Source organism: Lissotriton vulgaris, chromosome 1_1 (assembly GCF_964263255.1).
Source record: "Lissotriton vulgaris chromosome 1_1, aLisVul1.2, whole genome shotgun sequence".
Classification (NCBI taxonomy): domain Eukaryota; kingdom Metazoa; phylum Chordata; class Amphibia; order Caudata; family Salamandridae; genus Lissotriton; species Lissotriton vulgaris.
Window position 1 is genome coordinate 443,237,132 of NC_141685.1, and position 25,289 is coordinate 443,262,420.

The following is a 25,289-nucleotide window of genomic DNA, read 5'->3' on the forward strand; positions in this document are numbered from 1 at the left end:
TGGGCTGAGGTTGGCAAATGGAAGGGGTTTAGGGGTCCGGACAGGTCAAATTTGGGGACTGACTGCGCACGATTTTGGGGTGCATACCGTAACGTGAGCCATAATTACAGCTTGAAGACAGGGATCCCAGAAGAAGTTAAGAAATTGGGGCAGAGGCTTGCAGAGAAAGAGTGGGAAACATAACTATGAAGGTAGCTGCAGGAATGGACGTAAGTGCTAATGGAAGGGATGATGTGGCGAGAGAAGGTCAAACCAGGTTAGCATAAGTGACAGATAAAATGCCAGCTCTGGATCGAATGGCCTTGAATATCATTCAGATACTACGGCATACATTCTGTAGGTAAACAACTCAGTAGGTAAATGTGAATACTGTCAAGAGATGTGTGTTACCTGTAGGTCCAAGTATTACATCCAGGCCACTCTTCGCCATTAGTCTTGTATCTTATACACCATCCACTGAAAAAAAAGCAAAAGCCAACCTATGTCCCAAACATTTTTTTAAAAACTTCCCTTAACCTGCTTACCAGGAAGACCTTAGCACACGAAGCATAAAAATTCTCTCTACTAGCTAAGAAAAGTTCCTTTTTCTTATATTCTCACTTGAAGCGTACCTATCATGATTGTCAAATAAACTCATTTCTGTCTACACATGCTACCACCACACTCTCTAAGATCATGGACAATGATTCAGCATCATTTTGTGACGACGTGGTCCCATTAGTGACCTGTTGCCTTTTTTGGTACCCATCACAGCTAGGTTAGCTCTCAATTCTGGTTGTTTGTTTTACTGTTTGTTCCTTCCTGACATATTATAAAGCACTCTAATACCCTCTTGGGTCATGTTTGCGCTACATAAAACGTAATAAATAAAGAAATCCTGGCCTAGATGTATCAAGCCTTTTGCGATTCGCAAAGGCCAAAATTCGCCGAATTTCGGCCTTTGCGAATCCTAAACGGTCTTTTTGCATGTTTTGAGATGCATTAAAAATCGCAAAATAAAGAATCGCAAAAATTTGCGATTCCTTATTTTGCTATTACATTTAAGGAATCGCAATTTTGCGATTCCTTAAATGCTATGTATGAAACTTTTAAATTTTGTGATTTTGGTTTAAGAAATTGCAAATTACCACCAACTTGAAGTTGGTGGTAATTTGTGAAATCTAAAAATAATCCCAAATGTTGCATTTTTAAAGGTGGCATATGACGCACATGCATGCCCATAGGGCATGTATGTGCGTCATATGCACACACATGCTGATTTCAGGGGTACAGCAGGGTGTACTTGAGACACCCCTGCACTCTTGAAATCATTCTCATTTTGCGATCAGCAAATTGCGAATCGCTAAATGAGATGTATTTCACAATAATTCCTATGGGCCTCCTGGCCCATAGGAATGAATGGGAAATTATTATTTATTTGCGAATTCGCAACTTGCGAATTCGCAAATAAAGAATATTAAGAAATCGCAAAAAAAATAGTGATTTTAAACATACATCCCATTTTGCGATTTCTAAACAGCGATTCGCTAAAAATCGCTATTAAGAGATCGCAAATAGGAACGATGATACATCTAGGCCCCTATTTCTTCAACAATATTTTACCCATGCACTCCACTCACAGAACCTTTCTCACCCATTGTCCTAAACCCAGTTTACCTAATGAGCTACTTCTGTAAATTTGCCAATCCATCCTATTCAGTCTGCCAATATTAATTTAGTAGACAATAGCTGGTATTTACTGGAACATGCAGAAATTGATGCACTCAACACCTAAATTCGGAATGCTATTTCCCCCCAAAAATCGCTCTTGGGTGGTATTTACCTCTAAACACTTTGTTTGTTCCATGCCCTCAATTCAATGTGGCATCCTGAAATGCTTGAGTTTAGGATGCCACAATCTCTCAAAAGCCCTAAAACCTCACTATGCAACATCCAGATTCCAATATTGCAACTTGGACATTTTCCCTGAAGAGTGACCTTAAGACTCATCTCATAAGCAAAGCAAACAGAAACAGTTGTGCTTGCTAGGGCATAATAATGGTTCATATATCCTCCATCGTCCCTCCAAAACTGCATATATATATATTTCTAAGTATATGGTATATGTTCTCTTCCAATATTTTCATGTTTAATTTGTAATACAATCCTAACATGTGCTGTCTTTGCATTAATATTGTCTAGCCAATAATAAAAACCCAATACTTCATGCACGCCACCCCTGCTGCTAGACCTCATTGGGGGGGGGGGGGGCACAGGACAGGCAGGGGCTACTGGGCCACAAACGTAGTGATTCAGGTAATTTACTACTGGTGTGCTGGGGTCCGCCCCAGAAAGGCTTTATAAGTTCGTCCGGGTACAACCCTTTATGCACATGAGTCTCTGGGTACTAAAAGCGAGCAGTCAAAAGCTTTGCAGGGACATAGTGTGCAGCAAAAGTTCAGAATTTAACATTTAACCAAAAGCCTAAAAAAAGTATTGTATAGGGCAGTGCTTATCTTTCAGTTAACATAAAGTATTCTAATCTCACAGCAAAATGAAAAACTACAAAGTTCAATTGGATTTTCAGTTACAGGGTTGTAATCTTATTTGTGATCTTCAGTGAAGTGGTACACCACTTTTGGTACCCACTCCCTACTATCGAAATTTCTTACTGTCTACAGCCCTTTGTGGACATTGATTAGGCAGAGGAGCAGTTTACGCCAAAGTACCTCAATGTCTCAATGCCCAAACCAGTTAAAATACCTTTCACCAATTCGAGTTTACAGCATAAAAGTCTTAAATTCGTACAGCATAATTCTTCGGCACTCACAGCCACTCACAGTTACTTGCTCACTGCAGTTTTGATGCTGTGGGTGCAGTCAGCATTCTAGCCTGCAGGGGTGATTCTTGAGCCTGCAGAGTAGTAAGTTTGACCTCCTGCAGAACTCAGCTACTGGGCGGAATCAGCATCACAAGCACTCCTCTTGAGTAGTAGCAACCTCGCCATGCCGGGTGCAGATGGGCTCTTAGAAATGGCACATGCAGCTTCTCGGCCGGTTTACACAAGGTGGGTGTCAGCACTTGTGGCCACTAGGTCGATCAGGGCTGCCGCATGAATGGTAACTAGGGATCTCCGGCATTGGCACTGGCAGCCCAGTCTCTCAGGCACACAGTAGGATGTGGTATGACACAATCAGGCACATGCATCATTGTTGGCTTTTGCGATTTCTTAATTGCGATTTTTAAGGAATTGCAATTAAGAAATTGCAAAAGCCTATGCATGAAGAAATCGCTGAAAAATGTGCGATTTCTAAACATTCCTTAATTGCGACTCGCAAATTGCGACTCGCAATTAAGGAATGCCTCCCCATTCATTCCTATGGGCTTAGAGCCCCATAGGAATGAATGGGAAGACATTCTCAATTTGCGATTCGCAATTAGCGAATCGCAAATTGAGAATGCGATTTCAAGGGTGCAGGGGTGTCCAAAGGACACCCTGTTGCACCCCTGAAATTACTCTGTGCACATATGTTGTGCACACACATGCCCTAAGGACATGTGTGTGCACAACATGAAACTTTGAAAAATGCACATAAATGCATTTTTCAAAGTTTTCGCAAATTACCATGAGGTTCAACCTCATGGTAATTTGCTCCCCCTAATTGCGAAATTGCTATTTTTAAAACTGTCATGCATTGCATTTAAGGAATCGCAAAATCCGATTCCTTAAATGCAATCGCAATTTGAGAACTTGGAAATATTTGCGAATTCTCAAATTGCGAGGGCCTTCACCCTTGATGCATCCCAAAAGCTGATTTTGCGATCACAAACGGCTGATTTTTGCGATTAGCACCGTTTGCGATCGCAAAAAGCTTTGATGCATGTGCCTGAATGATACTTGGCACAGTTTACAGCAAGAACCTCATGCGGAGCCCAGGGACTCCATCAGAACTCTGAAGAAAAGTGGAAAATGACTCACTCTCCCCACCAGGGATCTATCCAGCAGTTTGCATAATAAAGCAGAACAGGAATTGACAACCAATCTGTAAAATCAAAAGACATCTTTATTATAATTATCATGAGGCTTCGTCGTCCAACCGTAGTTTTACAATTGAAAGAGGGAGCCTGCCTGAGCTTTCTCAGGCAGGCCTTTTATACAAAAAGTTTGGCCCTAGGCTCACATTCTTGCTGTGAAACACATCATTGTAGGTCGCTCCCATGGTACCATAACAAAGCAGGCTATAATTATGAATTCCATTCTACTTGCCCAAACTGACCAACCCATCTTCCATCATGAACATATGTCAAACTTCACATATTTTCCTGTGCAGGCCGGAGAAGCTCACAATAGACTGGTTTCCTCCCCATCATATAAACAGTCACCTCCCCATTGTAAAAGCCCAGAAGCAGAGAAACAGAGCCAGGTGTGGAAGATAGAAATGTAGGATAAGGGATGCTTGTGGGTCATAAACAGGCATGGCTACTGTATTCGGCCTTCTAATCTTGCTCAGGCCAATGTACACAAGTTGCTCAGATCTTTAATATAGATTGACTAGAGGGCATGGACTGGTTTGGTGAGGCCAACATCACGTAGGCAGATTCAGCCTGTTCAGGTCAAATGGGAGTCAGGAAGAACTCAAGCTAAGGAATACGTGTCCTTTAAGAATCATTGGCTCATGTATATGCCTATGTAAAGGGCAACAACTAAAATGGACGCTTGTTCACAACCTAGAGCCTGTGGGCTCAGAATGAATTTGCCAATAACTCCTGCATGCATCATTGTATCGTGATGAAAATACACAGGCATAATGTCCTGATCATTACCGGTCTATTGATACCAAATTCGTCGTGGTATGATGATATTTTCTGCACGAGTGTTTAGGCCTTGGTACACCATTATGGCAGGGTCCGGAATTTTCAGAACCACAGACGCCCCTTTTGCCCTTATATAGGCAATAACCTAAACCCATGTCAGTCTGAATCTAGGTCTATACTTATCAGATCATCAAGGGGTTGCTGTAGTATTATCTTACTACTTAGCAACTCTCTCGGGACAAGTCTTCTTACACACGTAGTGGTACAAAGGCCATATATGGCAGGACCAAATAGTGAACACCTCTATCTGTAGTATGTGGTATAAGATCACCCACCCAACAATTAGTGCTGTTCTAGTGTTGATGTAGAAGCTGTCCAGAAGGGTCTATCAGTAAACTCTGGCCTAACCAATGTATGTTCAGGTAAAATATGAAAATCATGTGAAGAAACAGTAAAGAAAGAGTAGGTTGAGAAGTTGGTGCAGACGTAATATAATAACTAATAGAATACATAAAAGTATTAAAATAGATAAAGTTATACCACACTTAGAGAACAACATTCTATAATTTCGGTTTTTCATCTCTTGCTTTTCATCGTCATTCCTCAATACAATCTCCATTTTCTAATGTCGCTCACGCGATCTTGATAGAGTACTTCAGCTGTGATTATTAGCAGGTCATAGGGACACTGCAAGTCCTGCAGGCCTACTGCCACTACTCAGGTCACAAACTGAACCGTTGGTACTCCTACGTGACCCTGCAACTGGCAAATGGTAACCAATCAAAAATTTAACAAAAAACCATAATACAATTTCAGAAAAAGCAAGAGAAAAGGAAAAGCAAAAGTCAAATGCAAAGAAGTAATAGTAGGAAGAGACATAGGTTGAGAACATATAGACCACGGGAGGATGTAGTGACCATTATTACGAATGAAATCATAATTTTCCACAATCCTAAACAGAAGGCAAATCCTAGAATTATCTAATAACATTCTATATAGCTTCCTATGCATTTCAGTAATCTATTATATGTTCAAGTGAAACAGTGGCGTTCCTGATCAATGCTCTCAGATGAAAAAGGGATATACTTCCACAGAGAGACTTCATTCTGCTTTTACTAAACAGAATAGTACTTTAAAACAAATGCCAGCAAAGCAGCAAAAATTAGTTTCCAAACTCCAATTCTATGCAAGCTCACAGAGAATACCCAGAGTCCGTCAAAGCCTCTCCTGGCAGGCTTCTATTATCCATCAAATCCGCTTCCAGTGTCTTCTTCGCGTTGGGCCTCTTGATCCAGGCCTTTTCATGCTCAGTAGGAGTGCCCTCCTGGAACACCCACAGTTCATTCAAAGTCTCAATGTCTTAAAACAAATGCACCAGTGTCTCTTCTCTGTGACACCTCAGGAAATGTGCTCTTCATTGATCAAGGGCACAAAACATCTTGTGCAGAAACAAGCACCACTGAGAATCAACCTCTCAAGATCAGTAGCTCCTTTCAGACTCCAACACTCATCATTTAGTGTCAGAGGACGATCAAACTGCTCTTCTCATGGGCACCGGAATGTAGTGCCTTTTCCAAACTTGGATTCTCAGGTGCACTGCCTTTCTGCTGGAGCAAAGGGAAAAGAGGTGTGTGCGGGAAAAGGCCAAAAACTCAGGCCAAGGGGGTCAGGGGACCGCGCGCTGCCAGAGGTTCAAGCACATGACAGTTTGAACAAGTTGAACAAAGTGGATGACAGTCCTGCCATCAAAAGCAGGGATCCTTCGCATCTTTGCACTGAACTTCTGAGGCAAAACAGAAAATCAGCTCCTTTTTTCTTTTCTTTTTACAACGCCTTCTGATGAAACAAATGGCTTGCTTAGGAGGTACCACTGGAGGCACGCTGATGATCGCTGTCCATGCTGATGACCGCTGCCCACGCTGCTGATTGCTGTTCACGCTGCTGATTGCTGTTCACGCTGCTGATTGCTGTTCATGCTGCTGATTGCTGTCAGGAATTGCAAGGCCAAGAAGTCTGTAGTCGTCTGCCATGTTTACTGATGGGGACCAGGCTTTTTTGATCACCGGTCTGCAGGGTAACATTCTTCCTTTTTGACTCTGGAAGATTCCCGCAGAACCTAGTGGTATAGGAAGTGTAACACAATTGTTAGTTTCCTTCAAGTCAGATATAAAAACAGTTAAGCAAGTGGCCTGTAATCTGCAAAGGAGTGGCGATACACCATGGGAACCTAAATGGATGCCCTCACACAGTGGCATTGTCTAATGGGGTACATTATTTAATGGTGTAAATACGTATTCTTCTTAATGATGAAGCCTAGGTGTTCCTAAACTCCTTGTCGAGAGCATCTCAAATACAGCAATGACATAATACACCTTATCAAGGACATGAAGAAGTCCCTTCTTTAAACAATGTGCATCAAATGCGCTATGTAATATCAACTGTGCAGACAAAAGGACAAGAACTAGAGAGTCCTGGTATCTGCATGATTAGAACACATCTTATTAAAAAATTGAAACAGCAGAAACAGAAGAGAACTGAAAAATTAAAAATAGACATAAAAATATGCCGTACTAAAAAGAATGTAAACTTGAGATATCTCCTATTGAGATGGAAAACTTGTATTGGGTCATTTAACCAGGCTATCACTATCCTGACAGTCAGTCTGAAAAAGACATTTGAAGTGGGCCTAAAGTAAATTCTTGAAAATTAGTCTCATCAATCAAAAGGGAATGTATGTGGAACATGAACAATACACCCATAATAATAAATGGGCTGACTGGTGAAAGGAAGATGGAGAAGGGAAAAAAAAATGGGAGTAGGACACAACTAAAATCTTCAATAACTAAACATGATGCAACATTGGTCAGGGAAAAAGCAAAAAGAAAAATCTATAGGAAGGACAAGAGTTTGCTTGGGTGGCCTAAGGCATGTGACACAGCACCAAGAGCACGGGGATACATGAAAAGACCAATGTTACAGAATTTTAACTCTACCGCTGACAATCTATACCCTACACAGTAATTCTAACTAATGTTCAGTTGTCTCTTCAGGGGAAAAAAATGAATCCATAGGCTTATTCAGGAATCAAAAAATGCGATAAAAAATGCGATATCAAAATTAGGCCACCTTTAGTCACGGATCTATAATTCCATCCTTAGGCCCAATCAAGGATACATAAATGCAGAGCTGCCTGTCCTTAAGGAAAAAGGCAGTTAAGTGACTAACAACGGATGGCAATCTTTAATCCAGTATATCATTTTAGTTTTCTTAAATAAAAAAATCATTACAGCCAAATTAGGCATGAACTGGAAAAACACAGCTGCCTTACTGCTCACAGTATGAGGTCCATATCTGTGAAATTTGTCTTAATACAATATTCATCCAATTTATTGTGAAACAATGCATATCTCAAGCCATAAGATATACTTGCTGTATATCAAGCACAAGGAAAAACAGCCCAGACAAACAAACAGCATATATGAATAAACGGTCATGCATAATACCATGGCACATGCCCTTCTTTTGACAGCAGGGCATCAGGTAATTGATACCCTGCAGTCAACTATAATGTTGCTGTGTCAAATAACGCGTTTCAGTGGACCAAATGTACAAATGAAACATAAACACACACATTTTTTTCTTAAAGAGGTTACGCAAAAAAAAACATTTCTCTTCACCCAGCCAACTCACGTGTCTTGTGAATTAATCCATGAATTATCTGTAGGAAGAAGCAGAAAAGATACACAACACACACATTTTGCATAACAACATCAATTATAACCCTTTTTATCAGACTACAAAACATGACACAACGTGACATACAAAAACTTTTCATTACTTACCTGTAACCTATTTTCCATGTACCTTGCAAAAACGCGCATTCTCACTCAGGCCTAAGGCCTTTAAGTTGCAGAATTTTGGGGAAGGGCTTCTACTCATTGCCTATCTAAAACTTAATGTAACACTTCGTTTTTCTTTTTGTCAAATAAACTTAACTAAAAAAAATTCGTTCCTAGCATGGAGACACACATATACCAGTTCTACAGATCATTTAGCAGAATGTTTGATAATTTTTTTTCAAAGAAATCACTTTTGCATTTCCCCTTTTGAAATCATGTTTCCTCATTTTACACAGTGCTTAATTTGTAAGACATGAAGTGCAGGTGCTACAATTTTGCATGAGGAATACCTTTCCTATTTGTTTATTATCTCAGATGTGCGCTTTTAACGCAGATGTAATGTGAATGCGGTAAATGAGAACAAGCCAGCCTGCAATGAATGAAGGTTACAGATTTAAATCATATACAATCAACTACATCTCATATAAAGCGCTTGTGTGCAGCATTTTGAAAGCAACTGGGAGCTATGCAAACCACGTGTGGGCTGTACAATCCTTTAGGGTACTGACAAATGAGGCTGCAGTTTTACAAATTAAATAGTGTTCCTTTTATTATTATTAGCGGGATGCAATGCTGTGTCAGCCCTGCCGTATTTCTAATTTGAGATAAATGTGGTGATGACATAATTTACAGAACAACAAGCGTTTTGTAGGAACATGCTGGAGCTATTATTTATTCTTTGGCTAAAATGCAATCATCATTGCTGTACATGTGCCTTGCATCCTCTGCTCATTTTAGTTCAAAAACAAAAACCCCATCCCAGCTAATGTCAAATTTGTAACACTTTAAGAAGACACTTTTAAACAAGTCAGGCTATTCAAGTGACCTCAGGTCAGGACCGTGGCATGGGCAGGGATTTAAATACAAAGAGGCAGCTGATGCATGCTTAACCATGTCATGCTGCATTCCACAGGCGAGGCCCTAATTAAAAGGTCACAAATGTCAACAAGACAGCCTTACAAGATAACATCTCGGCCACTACTGCTGGAAACACGTTATACAGGTTCTGCCAGTCCCCTGCTCGTGGTAACTGAAGCTGACAAGGCCAGTAGGTTTAACCATTTACACATAACCTGCAATATTTCACTATATTTAAAACAATTTCTATGACACATTGACTCGCTGAATCATAAGAAGGCACAACCTGCAAACATATATATTAAGATCTAAATGTATGTATTTAGTAAAGAGACACTTTAAACAGGGGCCCTGAAACCATTTAAAACAGTCTATTTATGTGAAAATCGACTTTTGTATTCTGGATACTAAGGAATAAAAAATCCTACAATTTATTGCATAATGGGTATTACTAGAATGTCTAATACCTAATTTATGAATCATACTTTTGAAAATACTAAGTTATACCTTATAGAAATGAGCTTGTTTGCGCCTAGGGTAAGGGAAATTGCGCACAGAGGTGTTTGGTCATTTTCGTGGTACAACATAACTTAAATCAAACATTTTAATGCTAGGGGGTCATAGTATGAGTGTTAAGCTTCACAAATATTAAAAAACGATTTTTGTAGCACTTTGTTTTTAATAATTATTTTTCATAATTAATAATTATTTTTTCCTAATGAAGCCTAATTATTGCTATTTGTGACTGTTCTACATATAAAATGCTCACTACATCCCTTGCCTATTATTTAGATACATATTAACACACAAGCCTAAGCGCAGCTGCCTAACTGGGAATGCGTGAGATGATTGCGCCACATTTATTTAAAAAGGACTGTTTGCAAAATTCCACCACCCGTGTTTAACTAGAGAGGTGCTGGCTGAATGATTAGATATACTGCAGCTGAAAAGACTTGGCTGTGAACATCTAACACTGTGCGTCTAAAGAACAGGCAATTTCGTTTTTTCATTTTTTTTCTTTGGAGCCTTATTTACATCTATTGAAGGTGACCCATACACATACATACATTGAGCTCATTCCAGACACAAAACAGAAGGGGGGTCAAACACTCAGGACACACAAAACAGCGCGCTCTAACCATTTCTTGTGCATAGCGCAGTTCTTGTACATAGCGCCGTCGCAATGTACAAGAAAACCTTCAAACAACATAGACATTTAAACACACATTTTAACCCATAGGTCAACACTTAGGACAGGAACAAGGAACAGCCTACAAACTGTGTTCAAAAATAACCTGCCAAAACTAGTTGTAAACCATATTTACAACAAAAACGTTTTAGTTCCTATTTTTTTTAAATTCTTCAACAGATTTCCAGAAGGCTGCAAAAGGGACAGCCTCACAGACCTTTTAGAGAGAGCTCATAAATTGGAGTTCCAACCGGAGGTATCAGACGCGAATCCTCCAACCGGGAATCCTTTGTTGCAACCTAGTCAATACTAATACAAAATACCGCGACCAGGCATCTGCGCTCACTAGTCGGGTTTCAAACTTCATGGGGCTATCTCCAACGATATACACGCAAATGTACGTGACCCACGGTTTTTGAATACTGCAGTGTTCAAATAAAACCAAGGAACCAATACTGAGGAAGATTATCCAACGATAATCTGAACCACAGCAACCAAAAGGCCTACCAACTGAACCAAATGTACCGGTACCCAAACCAAAGCGTCACATTTCTGCGACCAATAAATAACTAAGGACTGCGTCACATTTCTGCGACCAATAAATAACCAAGGACTCAGAACCAAAAAAAAACTGGGAGCGACCCATTTTTATTCTTCAACTAAAACAGATGGAGAAAATATCTCTTCAACTGCCTATACAAATTGCAATTTGCATATACACAAATATTTGTCCAGATTATAACTGTCAATTCCCCACTGCACTAACAGTCTGTTAAAAATACTTACAGCAAAAAAAGAATGGGTTCCTTAGTCAGGAGTGACATCTTTAGGAGAGTTTTAAGTCAGAAAAATCAAAAAAACGTACTGTGCCACAGAGACAGATAATCCCCCAGAAAACCCTGTGCCCAGAGTACCTCTTTTTGGTAGAATTCTGTCCTGCCTCCAGTAGTTTTTCCATCCTTTGACAAAACACTCCTGCAGATAACCACTCCATGATAAGGCCCCGAGTTGGGCAGCCAACTGAAGAAAAGTGGAAAATGACTCACTCTCCCCACCAGGGATCTATCCAGCAGTTTGCATAATAAAGCAGAACAGGAATTGACAACCAATCTGTAAAATCAAAAGACATCTTTATTATAATTATCATGAGGCTTCGTCGTCCAACCGTAGTTTTACAATTGAAAGAGGGAGCCTGCCTGAGCTTTCTCAGGCAGGCCTTTTATACAAAAAGTTTGGCCCTAGGCTCACATTCTTGCTGTGAAACACATCATTGTAGGTCGCTCCCATGGTACCATAACAAAGCAGGCTATAATTATGAATTCCATTCTACTTGCCCAAACTGACCAACCCATCTTCCATCATGAACATATGTCAAACTTCACATATTTTCCTGTGCAGGCCGGAGAAGCTCACAATAGACTGGTTTCCTCCCCATCATATAAACAGTCACCTCCCCATTGTAAAAGCCCAGAAGCAGAGAAACAGAGCCAGGTGTGGAAGATAGAAATGTAGGATAAGGGATGCTTGTGGGTCATAAACAGGCATGGCTACTGTATTCGGCCTTCTAATCTTGCTCAGGCCAATGTACACAACAAGTTGCTCAGATCTTTAATATAGATTGACTAGAGGGCATGGACTGGTTTGGTGAGGCCAACATCACGTAGGCAGATTCAGCCTGTTCAGGTCAAATGGGAGTCAGGAAGAACTCAAGCTAAGGAATACGTGTCCTTTAAGAATCATTGGCTCATGTATATGCCTATGTAAAGGGCAACAACTAAAATGGACGCTTGTTCACAACCTAGAGCCTGTGGGCTCAGAATGAATTTGCCAATAACTCCTGCATGCATCATTGTATCGTGATGAAAATACACAGGCATAATGTCCTGATCATTACCGGTCTATTGATACCAAATTCGTCGTGGTATGATGATATTTTCTGCACGAGTGTTTAGGCCTTGGTACACCATTATGGCAGGGTCCGGAATTTTCAGAACCACAACTCAGGTAGCTCCCTGCTTCACTCCCTTTTTATAGTCTGCTTCCTCTTAGTGTACATCATCCCAAAAGCATAATGAGTTCTCCTCCTTGACAGATCCCCCTCCTGCAGGCACTTTCCTTGCCTCTCTCAGCAAGGAGACAGGCGTATAGGCTTTAGACAGACCCTCTGCTCCTCTAGCAGAAAGTGCAGGCTTCAGGTGAGGGCCCCTCACCTCAGGGAGACTGGCTGTCAAGCAGACACAGGCCCTGGCCGCACAGCAGTCCTTTGAGGTCTCTTCTGAGCAGTCCCTTCCCTAGTCAAGAAGAACCTGGAAGAAAGTGGGGTGGTTTGGGTCCCACTTTTATACAGATTTTGCAGAAAGGATGTGGATACGCTGACTAAGGTTTGGTTTTGGATTGCTTTTCTGACAGTTGTCAATTTTCTGGCTGCTTCTCAGACACAGCCTTTGTCCAAGATATTATATAATAATGGATTAGTTTATATTTTACATTCACAAGTGAGTTTTCCATTTGGCTCTTATGACTCATTGCAACATTTCATGCTTACAAGCCTCCTCGCCCAGCTCTCCATTGCATCAAAGTCTTTGTTGGTAGTTCCATGTGTCAAGGCTGACATATTTACTATATGTGATGAACAAGAGCTGATACTCTATTGCCCAAACCGCCAGATATGAATGCCAACGGGAAACACGCCAAGACCGAACCTCCTAGGATGATCATCACATATAGTAAAGAAAGTTACAAAATACAAAAATTACTCAGCAAGTACTGGCATTTGATCCAAAAAGATCCGGATATAGGTAAAAATGTTGGAGAAAGACCCTTATTGACCTACAGGAGAGCTCCCAACCTTTCGGATCATTTGGTACACAGCCATTATAAAGACAAAAAAATGATTAATTGGTTAACCGAAAAGAAAAAAGGATTTGTAAAATGCAGCACTTGCAAGGCCTGCAAGATAGGAAAAAACATGAAGGCAATAACAGATCCAACAAACAAGACTTATACAATCAGAGAGTACATAACATGTGAAATCAGCTTCGTAGTCTACATGCTACAATGTTACTGTGGTAAGAAGTACATTGGAAGCACCACCTGTGCTTTAAAAAAAAGGATTTTGGAGCACATCCGTGCCATAAAAAATAAAGACTTTGCCTATGCCATGGCAAAACACCTGACAACTCATAATAACAAAACATGGAAGGACATCAAATTCTTTGGCCTGGCCACGATCCAACAGCACGAACATGGTGGTAACAGAAAAATAAAACTAAGGAGACTAGAATCGAAGCTAATCATGCGCTTCAAAACCAAACAACCGACAGGATTGAATGGGGACGAGGAACTCTATTTTCATCTTTAACTATATGTACTCTGCAAACTGCTTTACAACTAGCAATTCCAACAGCCATTGAGCACAAACTCATGATCAAAATAACATTTGCTCTTTTCTTGATCGGTGCTGATGTATAGTTTGGTGTTTATTCAAAGGCAGTGGCAAGGGCACTCAGCCCGAGACATAGAGACTGTTAGAACAGTTCAACTAAGAACTAACCTATGTAGTTCAATTAAACAACATAAACAACTTTCATCTATGTGCACAGTTGAGTACACTGCCGACACACCAAACATGAGTGTTATCAGGACATGTTGCTTATCAGCACTCAGCCGCCAAACATAGAACATTTCAAACACAGGAAAATGTATATATGTAACAGCATAATGTAAATGCACAAAATCTTTTCATATAACAAATTAAAAGCTTAAAACTGCATGTCCCACAATGCACTTTTAGCTGCACTGTTATAAATAATTGAAAGCAAAGTAGGACAACTGTGTAACACTGCCGTGAGAAGGAACCATCTGGTTCGAAACGCGTAGGCTGTAACAGTGTGCTGAATAAAATTTAACTGCATCCAACGAGCGGAGTGCTGGATTCCTTTTCGTGTGTGAGTAAAAACGGGACCCTGTCCTGGTCCCGAATCCAGCACCGGCTTACCAAAGGGCTCCCTTTGCGACAGGACCGTTTGTGATTGATATATATATATATACGTAACAGCATTCCTCATGTGTGCCCCATAATTGTTGGAATAGGTAACATGATGGTTATGGTTTCGTCACTTGTTACGTCCAAGGTTTTTTGTTTAATTTCTTCACTTCTGGCAGGTCAGTGCCTCTTAGCAGTCCACAGACAAGCTTAATGAGTGACGGGGGTTACTTGTCTACTAATGTGAAGTATGATCCTCTTGTCCCCTCTCTGACCACAAGTCAAGAAAAGTCCCTCTCCTTATACTCCACAGGTCTGCTCAGTATCTGGGTTACAGTAAGGTCCTACTCTGAGACAAACAGGACTCATACTGAACACATTATCACTTCCTTCCTAACATTGCAGGGTAGCTTAAAAGGCTTCTCAGGATTTGCAATGCCCAAACTCTAACAAAGGATACAAAGAAGAAAGAATGCTCCTGAACCTTATTGTGTATTTACCACAAAGACCTAAGATTAATATTAGGACTGTCTTAACATGAAAACAAATCAGCAGGAAGACCTGCTACAGAAAGAAAGAAAGAAAGATAAAGCAAATATCTTACAAATAGTTCAAAGATGTGCCTCCACCCCAGCAAGATCCACAAAAGGGGTGCTAGGAAAAGCTCCTACAATGGTGACTATTTCTCTGCTCTTTGACCTAGTTACTCCTTAAGCAACTCTTCTAGGGTAGCTCCAGGCCTAGACCATGCCTGTCCTTGATAGCCTGGATTGCATGGTTGTCTTTAGAACTTTCAGACATTGCTAAGAATGCTGGGAAAGTCATGAACTAGGGTATTTCTGGCATTGAACCTCCCACAGAGGCCTTCTGTCATGATCTTGGCAAATCCCAAAGGTTTTAGCGAGGGTGAGGGGGGCACTGAAGGATGTACTGTGATGACACCAAATCACTTTTTTCCCTAAATGTGCATAGACCTTTGTTCAGAAGCCAAACTAACACCCAAGGCTCTCAACTGATACCAAAAGACTCCTGAGCACGCTAATCAAAGTGAAGTCTGTTCTGTGCAGCGAGGTGAGCTCATTACAGGAAAGATAGGGTGCAGCTTAGTACAAGCCATCACAGTATTAAAGTCACACCAATGACCCTGAAGCACACATGGTTAAATGTTAGTGAACATATGGAGTCCGCCACCTTCTCCACGAGATGCCAAGCTATGGGTAGGAACTCTTCAAGCAGGTTCTGAAAGGCCTGGCAACTCCAGTGAATCAGAAGAGACTGGGGACTAGGGGCCAGATGTATGACCCTTTTTTGCAGCCACAAATGGGAGAGCCTCCCGTTTGCAACCGCACAAAAGGGTAATGGCATGTACAAATGCTATACCCCTTCCCCTTTGTGAGTATGTGAGAAAATATTTTTAAGTGCAGGCAGTGGTTCCAGGGACCACTGCCTGCCCTTAAAAAAATGAAACTGAAAAGTTTCATTTTTCTTTTTTAAATGCAGCTCGTTTTCCTTTAAAGAAAACGGTTTGCATTTTTTTTAAAAACGGCTTCTTTATTTAAAATCAGTCCTAGACATGGTGGTCTGCTGACCTGGGAGTGCTAGCCATTCCTAATGGGGTCACAAATTATGACAGGATTATTAATATTCATGAGGCATGCAATTTGTGACCGCATTAGGAATCACTAACAGCATCTGAGACACTGTTATACATCCCAATTTGCGAGTCACAAATTGAGTCGCAAATGCAACGCAATTTGCGACTCGCAAATTGGTGGGTCGTACATCTGGCCCTAAAATCCTAAATCAAAAAGATTAATTCTTACACTCACAACTACACACAGCTTCTCCATCCCCCGCGGCGGGATGCCTGGCTTTCACCTTGGGGATGCCCAGCACGGGTGATCTCACAGGGAAAAACCAGGACGGGTTCCCAAGGCAAGCGCCGAGATGCCCAAGGGTAACATCGAGCGCTATATAAGAACACACATACATACATACATACATACATCCCTCTTTGAAATGCATAAGCTGTTTATACCAGATAAGAAATATGGAATATACACCTTTTTTAAGACGACTGTGCTTTTGCTTCGTTCCCGACTCTTATTTATTAAATGACCTTTTATTTAATTGTTTGTCTTTATTTTATACTAATATTGCTACTATCATTTTGAAGTATTGGTAAATGACTGTTTATTTTGAGACATGTATGATCACTTTGGCTAAAAATGATTGTTTGACTTTTTCAATTTTTTGGATAAACGTTTACCTGTAAAAAAGACAACGACTACGTGTGCTCAGGCCAGCGGAAAGTAATATTTTAAAATACTGTACGGTCAACACGCCATAGGAACGACCCCCTCCCATCAATGCTTCTAATGCTCTATCGATGTTTACCACTTCTAAAGTTTGAGGAGTTAGGGAGAATGAGCTTATATCATCCTTCTCAAAGTCTAGGACGCACAAACAGTCAGGGCTTGGCAATAAAACAACCAAAACACAAACTGAGCCATAAATAATAATGTTGGATCAATATCAAATTCTGATTACAGAATGATTTTGCACAAATACAATTTGTAATTGCATCAGAACTTGAACCAACTTATAAAAGCAACTGGACAGCATTTTTCTCGTTTGCTGACAGGCGAATTTATAAACTGTTTATTGTAAACAGGGAATAAGCAGAGTTGTGAAAGAAAACTTTCAGTGGAATGTATTAAGGATCAATAAGCGCAGCAAAAAACTCTCCAGACTGATAAGTCCAGGACAATTTACAATTTTTTAAAGTAAAGTTCAGCAATATTCGTTTTTTCGTGTTTGATTTGGTTGCACAAAAAAGTTCACTCGTCTCCGTGATTTATTGTTGAGAGCAGGTACAAGTGATGCCTCCCTTGGGCTGGGGAATTCTTTTGACAAAGACAAGGAACATCGTCACTTATCTGAAAAAGGGGAAATATACACGGAAGTTGGCGTTTTCTTTTAGTACTGAACGCAAAAAACTCCATTTCAGCAGAGCTGGACAGAAAAAGAGGTAATTTCAAACTTTTTGTGCCTTGTTATGGGGTAAAGAGAGAGGGAAATTAACTAGAATGATGAGGATCCTCTGGTTGTTATAAGCTAATAAGAAATCATTACTAATGTATTTGTGTAAACTTTTGTGTGCATTGAGTAATGTTGTGCTGTGATGTTTCGCTCAAACATTTTGGGTCGTGTTTTTCAGTCTTCTGCAACAGGTTTGTCTAAAACCAGCCCATCCGGGCTTGCACGAGACCAGTAAATGGCCACTGTGGGCAAATAGTGACTTACACCCCTAATTTTCTAAGAAGTCTTGAACCACTACTCCTTCACAGTTGTCTAACCCTCTAAAGGAGCTGTGTATTCTGGCAACTTTTTTCCAGACTCTGGAAACCTCATGATTGTCAATTTACCAAAATGCCAGGGGTACGAAAGGACCACACACACACTCTTTTCGATGTCAATGACATCACGGGTATAAAGGCGCTGCCACTCATCTACACCAGGCAGTTGGAAAACATGTCTTATACCAAATTTTAACAGCTAGATTAGTTCCGCTTCCAATCAGTGAACTGAACTCAACCTGGAGATCTCTTGAAAATATCTGTAGAGTTGAGCTCTAGTGTTCCAGTCACGGGATGACTGGGAGCGCGGGGAAGCCATTTCGTGAGCGCACTGTAGCCCAGCCGTGATTTAAGCTGGTGCTGTTCCCGGCGCTCCTTTTCAATAATAAATACATAAACATAAGCCCGGTGTCCGCCTTGTCATTACCCCACCGCCTCTCTACAAACTGGTGACGAGGCTGGGGAGGCGTACACGTGGCGGCCTTTCCCGCATCGCGGCGTGAACTATCGCCGGTGACCCGGGACCAAGACAGGAGCGCGGCAGTTTGCAGGCGAGAGACGGCGGGCCAATGAGCAGCAACGCACTCAGCCAGCCTACTCCAGGATGGGAGAGAGGGCGGCGGGACAGTGAGTACACGGGCGCCCCCGCTCCCCCTGGCAGAGGCAGCGCAGACGGGCTCACAGCGAGGTGCGTACCAACCCCCACCCTTAGAGAGTGGGCAACGATCCCAGAGGAGCAAGACCCCAAGCAGCCACATCCAGTGCCCTCCCCATAATAGAAGCAATAGAGGTGCACACTGACCTTCAGGAGCTTAGACCATATAATGTTATTCACGGTTAGTAGCCGTGGTAGCTCACTGCGATTTGCAGGGGCACAAAAAACGTTACGAGAGCAAAAGACTCTCCCTGTGGGTCGAGACAGCGCAGGATGCCTTCACGCGGTGTCTATTTGAGCACTCGAGACTCCCCGCATTGTACCTGCACTCTGGGCTGCTGTCTCCCCGGAAGTCGAGAGACGGCGGGCCAATGAGCAGCAACGCACTCGGCCAGCCTACTTCACTTCCGGGGAGACAGCAGCCCAGAGTGCAGGTACAAAGCGGGGAGTCGGGAATGCTCAAATAGACACCCCGTGAAGGCATCCCGCGCTGTCTCGACCCACGGGGAGAGTCTTTTGCTCTCGTAACGTTTTTTGTGCCCCTGCAAATTGCAGTGAGCTACCACGGCTACTAACCGTGAATAACATTATATGGTCTAAACTTCAAAAGAATTTTTCACATTTAGAGCCTCACGGGAGGGTGCGCCTTAGCGCGCGTACACCACCGGAGGACATAATTTAGGTCCTGACGAATGCTGAGCGAATTTGCAGTTGTAGCAGCAGAAACATGTTGACCAGTTGTTTGTTTTAAAGGACACAGGTCTCCTAAGACAGAACCTAGCTGTCCGCCACTTTGTTTTTAACCTAATACAGGTTGGCCGGTATTAAAGATTTTTGTATAGGCAACAACCTTGTATTTTTTAATTTTGCACCCACAGTTACACTCACACCTTAATTTGGGCACTGTTGCACTCACCACATCCCGCTCCGCTGTAAATCAGGCGTTGTAGCACGCTGGGGGGGCATTCAGCCACCCCAGCGGGGACCCAATGATGAAGCATGTCACCAACTAGTGGTGAGTGAGGGTCCTTTTACAAAAAAGTTAACATTTTTCTTTCCTTCTGGAAATCACACAGGGACATTGGGTTCCCTTAGGAATATTTTTCTTTAAGGGGTTTCTTTGTTCTTGAGGGGGATAGTAAGAGAGATATATATGAAGAAAGAGACACTAAAAAGATTTTTTGTTTAAATATTCTTTATTCGTTTGCACTTAGTCACTCCTTAGTTGTTGTTAATATATTGACTGGGGTACAGGAGTGCCTACTCATGCCCTTTTTCTCTAGTTGTTATTTGATAGGGATTTCGCCATCTACAATTTGAATTCAAAGACCGCACTGCGGATGGGAAACTAAGTGGCTGAAAAGGGACCCTCCGTGTTAGGATAGGTGTATCAAGGAGAATTAGGAATTCAACTGAATCCAGGCGCACAACGCAAGTATTGAAGACAGCTCCTGCACACGCATACGAAGACAACAAGTGGAAGTCAGAATTCCCAACAGTTTTTGGAGGCACCATCGGCAAGTTGACAAAATTCACCCACAAGATATGCCTCAAGGAAGGGGCCAAACCAGTAAGCCACAAAGTAAGGAACATTCCTTTTTATTGCAGAGAGACAGTACAACAAGAACTGCAATGCTTGGAAGACAACAGAATAATTGAGCTCATTGAGAGTGCAGAGTGGTCGTAGCCAGGAAGCCCAATTGAAAAGTGCGCCTGTGCATAGACTTGAGGGCGCTCAACAAAAATATTATAGTAGAAAAGTTCCCATTGCCAAGGATCAACGAGATGCTGGCCCAGGCGAAGGGCATTAAATAGTTCTCCACCATCGACCTAACTTCCGCATACCACCAGATAGCACTACACCCCACGTGCAGGAAGTTAACCTCGTTCATCACACCATTCGGGTGCTGTCGTTTCCGGCGGATGCCATTTGGATTGGCGTCTGCCGCAGCGGTATTCCAGAAGTTGATGCACAAACTCTTCAGTGGCATGGAAGGGATGCAGTATTTTCAGGAGGACAACCTGATCATGGGGAGGACCAGAGCAGACCACGTTACCAAGCTAACAGCTGTGCTGCGCATCCTGACGCACAATGGCCTCACTGCAGAATGGGACAAGTGCCTCACTGCAGAATGGGACAAGTGCAAGTTTGGAGTAACCTCGGTTACGTACCTTGGCCACGAAATAAGCGACAAGGGCATAGCACCAAAACAGGCAAAGGCAATAAAGGGTGCACCTACACCCAGAAACAAGGACAACGTCCGTTCTTTCCTAGGAATGGCCGAATTCTACAGTAAGTTCGTTCCCCATTTCGCCACCATAACGCATAATCTGCGCTAACTACTGAAGGAGAAGACCGCATTCGCGTGGTCGGAAGCTGCCCAAGAAGAATTTCAGCAAATCAAAGAAGACATCTGCGAAGCATGCCTCTACATGGATTCGACCGGAGTGCGTTGTCTATCCTCACCACAGACGCAAGTGACAGAGGGCTAGGAGCAGTTCTAATGCAGAGATCCGAAGAAGGTGAAATGACAACGGTCAGCTTTGCATCAAGATCCCTGGCCCAAATGAAACAAAGTTCAGTGTGGCGGAGAAAGAAATGCTAGCAGCGATCTGGGCGATAGAGAGATTTCGCCAATTCCTTTGGGATTCTCGATTCCTGCTCATAACAGACCACAAGCCGCTGGTTAAGGTGCTCACATCCAGTGGACACGCCATTGCCACACCTCACATAGCTAAAATGACGCTGAAGCTACTGGACTATGTAAATGACGTAGAATACATCCCGGGCGCCAAGAACAAAGTCGCCGACTACCTCAGCAGGGCGGCGGCGATGGAGGAGGCACCCAAGCCCACGAAGGAAGATGACTACACCATAGCATTCGCGGAGGACCAAGAGGCAGTCATAAGTGCACAAGAATGGAAGACGGCATATGACATTGATGCAAGCCTCACAGCAGTTAAACGTTCATAGTCACAGGGTGGGCGCAAAAGGAGAAATTGGACAAAGAACAACAGAAATTCTACGAAGTCCGAGAAGAGCTGTCCGTATGGGACAAAGAGGTACTCCTACTGAGGGGAGACAACATCGTCCCTCCGGCCCAATTGGCAAAGCGCTTACTTACGATACTGAATGAAGGACATCTATGCATAGTGAAAACCAAGCAGAGAGTCAAACAAGCATACTGCTGGCCTGCACTGGACAACCAAGTGGAGAGGTATGTCAGAGAATGTTACAGTGCAGCAATGCAGACAAGACACAGACCACACTGCGACAACCATTAGGAACATTCACCAATCCAGTCAATCCTTGGGAAGAATTGGCAGTAGAAATCTTAGGCCCAATATTAGACGCACAGAGCATACCCAAGTATGTCATCGTGCTCATAGACCGGTGCTCCAAGTGGCTGGAAATAGAGATTTGTGAAACAGTGAGCACTGACACTGTACTTGCCTTCCTCACTTCCACATTTCTGAGAGAAGGTATTCCTAGAATCTTGACATGTGACAATGGACCCCAATTCACATCCGATAAGTGGAATGCTTTCATGGAACGAAATGGCATAAAGACAAAACACACCCCGGTATGTCACCCGGCCGGGAACGGCCAAGCGGAAAGATTCAATAGGGTCGTCATGGGGTCAGTTCAAGCAGCCATCAATGCAGGAAAGAATTGAGAGGCTGAACTCCGATGTACAGTATGGGCTTATCGAATCACTCTCACCAAAACAGGATATAGCCCATTCAAAATTTTGAGAGGCCGTGACCAATTCACCAGAGACAATGTGGCGTGGAAACAACGCACAGTACAGAGCAAATGGTCACCGGCGGTGGTGCGTAGCAACTTAGAAAAGCACAACAGATCTACATGGACCACTACAATAAGCGCCACAAGGTCAAGGAAATGCAGCTTGAAAGAGGGGAATGGGTCAAAGTGAAGCTTGCTCAGTTGAGGAGAAAGGGCGACAGCAAGTTTAGTATGCCCCTGCAAGTACGAGAAGTGTACACCAGATCCGCCTTATTAAGCGACGGAAAGATATGGTCCCAAGACAGAATGTCTAAGTGTAACAAAGTGTTGAAGTTGGCCAAGACGGGAACAACGCAACAGGGAAAACATGACAACTGGAACTTGGAGGAGGAAGAACATATGACGGACACAGAAGCACCTAGCAGTAGCACAGGGGGCACCAATGCAGAAGAGACGAACACCACCAGAAGACAAAGGAGTCCAGAAGACTCTGGTTGACAGGAACAGCAGGAGAACCAAAGAGCGTGTGGGGTGGACACAGGGGGGCACGAAGTGGAGACACCTAACCGGGCCCCACCCAGTGACAGCAGAGATATGAGAACAAGCACCCCGGTGAGACACACTCACAAAAGCAGAGCCTTGGTATTGCCAAAAAGATATAGGGAGTGACATTGTTATAAACACCATCAGCACAAACTATCTTGAGCCACTTTGCCTGGTTGTTATTGTTTGTAATGTAGCATTGCTAAAGCGGGAGATATGTAGAGTTGTGCTCTAGTGTTCCAGTCACGTGGTGACTGGGAACGCTGGGAGCGCAGGGGAGCCATTTCGTGAGTGCACTGTAGCCCAGCTGTGATTTAAGCTGGTGCTATTCCCAACGCTCCTTTTCAATAATAAATACATAAACATAAGCCCGGTGTCAGCCTTGTCATCACCCCACCGCCTCTCTACAATATCAACAGCAGCAGATTGTGTAATTGCAGGAGAGAATCTTTAGTACATATACTACTCTGCTGCCCGGCATTGCTACATGTCCGTTGAATCCTACTGAGGCCCATTCTTTTACAGCACGGTATTCGGTCGGCCAAAGAGGCTGTCCCATACAATTTGGACTCAGTTCTGGACATGGCCAAGTTTGGTAAATTCATAATGCAAGCCCGTAATTTAATGAACTCGAACAGCCAACAGCCCTGTAGCCAAACTGATCAACCACCACCATGGGCAGTATTAAAGGACCCTGTATTGTTGCAACAAATTCTGATTAACTTTGTTATTGTTACTTCACAAACTGTAGTACTTTGTATTCGAACATTATAGATCATTATTACTTGCTCTCATTCTCTGTGGTTTCCCCATGGCTACTATGACCTGCATAACCTCGAGCTGCCCCACTATACGATGCTGTCCACACTTTATAAGTAGTACTTTCTTAGGCACTATAGCACCTTAATTATATGGCTTGTTTCAGTGCAACACATTTTGATCAATTCTGCCGCCGGTGCCTCATAAAACGCAGACCTTGTGTTGCTTCTCTATAAGAACATGTATAATGCTGCGTGCACCGTACTAGACGTATTATTTCAGGCACTGCACTTTGCACTTTATTTTGTATGGGCTGCGTCAACAAGTCTAGCATGATTCTGAGCTGTTTTTGTACATGCATTGTTCCTTTTTAGATACCATTTGCATTTTACAAGTTGTACCTATTTGTCACCACCCTTTGTACATTAATGTCATGAACTGGTGGCATTTCAGATGCTGCTATCATACAATAAACTTGGCTTGACATCATCCAGTGAATGTGTTTTTTTGAAAATTAAATATGTTTTATATATGTATATGTAAAGGTCGGAGGAAGAATAAATGGGTATAAAAGTGTCTAAATGGATGATTTTTTTTTGAAAATTTGATTACATAACACATTAATTAAGAGTATCTTAGTGAATATATGGGTTAGTGAGTAATGTTTAAATATATAATAATCTGTATCAGTCTCTCACTTTGTATATCAGTGACTGAATGGGTTGGTGAGTAGCTACATGAGTGTCTGTATGGGTTATTAGTTGTTTTTTTGAGTATCAGTATGAATGTCTGAGTGTTTGTATGGTTCAGTGGGGGGGCTTACGTAGTGCATAGTTCCCTGAATGAGTGACTCACTCCTTGTATGTTTTGAAGACAGCATGTGTGCAGGACTGTATGGGTAGATGAGTGTGTGTATGGGTGAACGGATGAATGAATGACTGGCTCAATAGTGTCTTTATGAATAACTACATATGTTTTAAACTAGTATATGAGAATATTGGTGTATATAAGTGAGTATATGTGAGAGTGAGAGATTGGAAGAGTTCCTGTATAAATAAGAATGTGTTTATATAAGTGATTGTTTAAGAGTGTAAGTATGTGTACGTTTCTGTAAAAGTGAGTGTAGTGGTGTGTGTATAACTGTATATTAATTAATTAATTGCGGGTTTCTAACGTTCTAGAATTGACTCCCGAAGGAGTATCTCGCCGCATTAGACCGCTGGGGAACCCCTCCTGGCTTTCCCTGTGAGATGGTCCCAACTGGGTATCTCCAAGTTTAAACCAGGCATCCCCGGCGTTTGTGGGGGGCCGTTGTGGAGATGAGGCAAGCTAATGCCCAGAGTTGCCGAGTGTGATCCCTGGTTAAAGTAGGCACCGAGGTGAGAATTATCGAGTCTGCTGACCCTGGTCCACGACCCTGCCGCGTCGGGAATTGAACCCTGGTCCCGGTGTCGTCCTCTGCTCCCCGGTCTGGCGCCTCTAACCAGTGAGCCACACCAC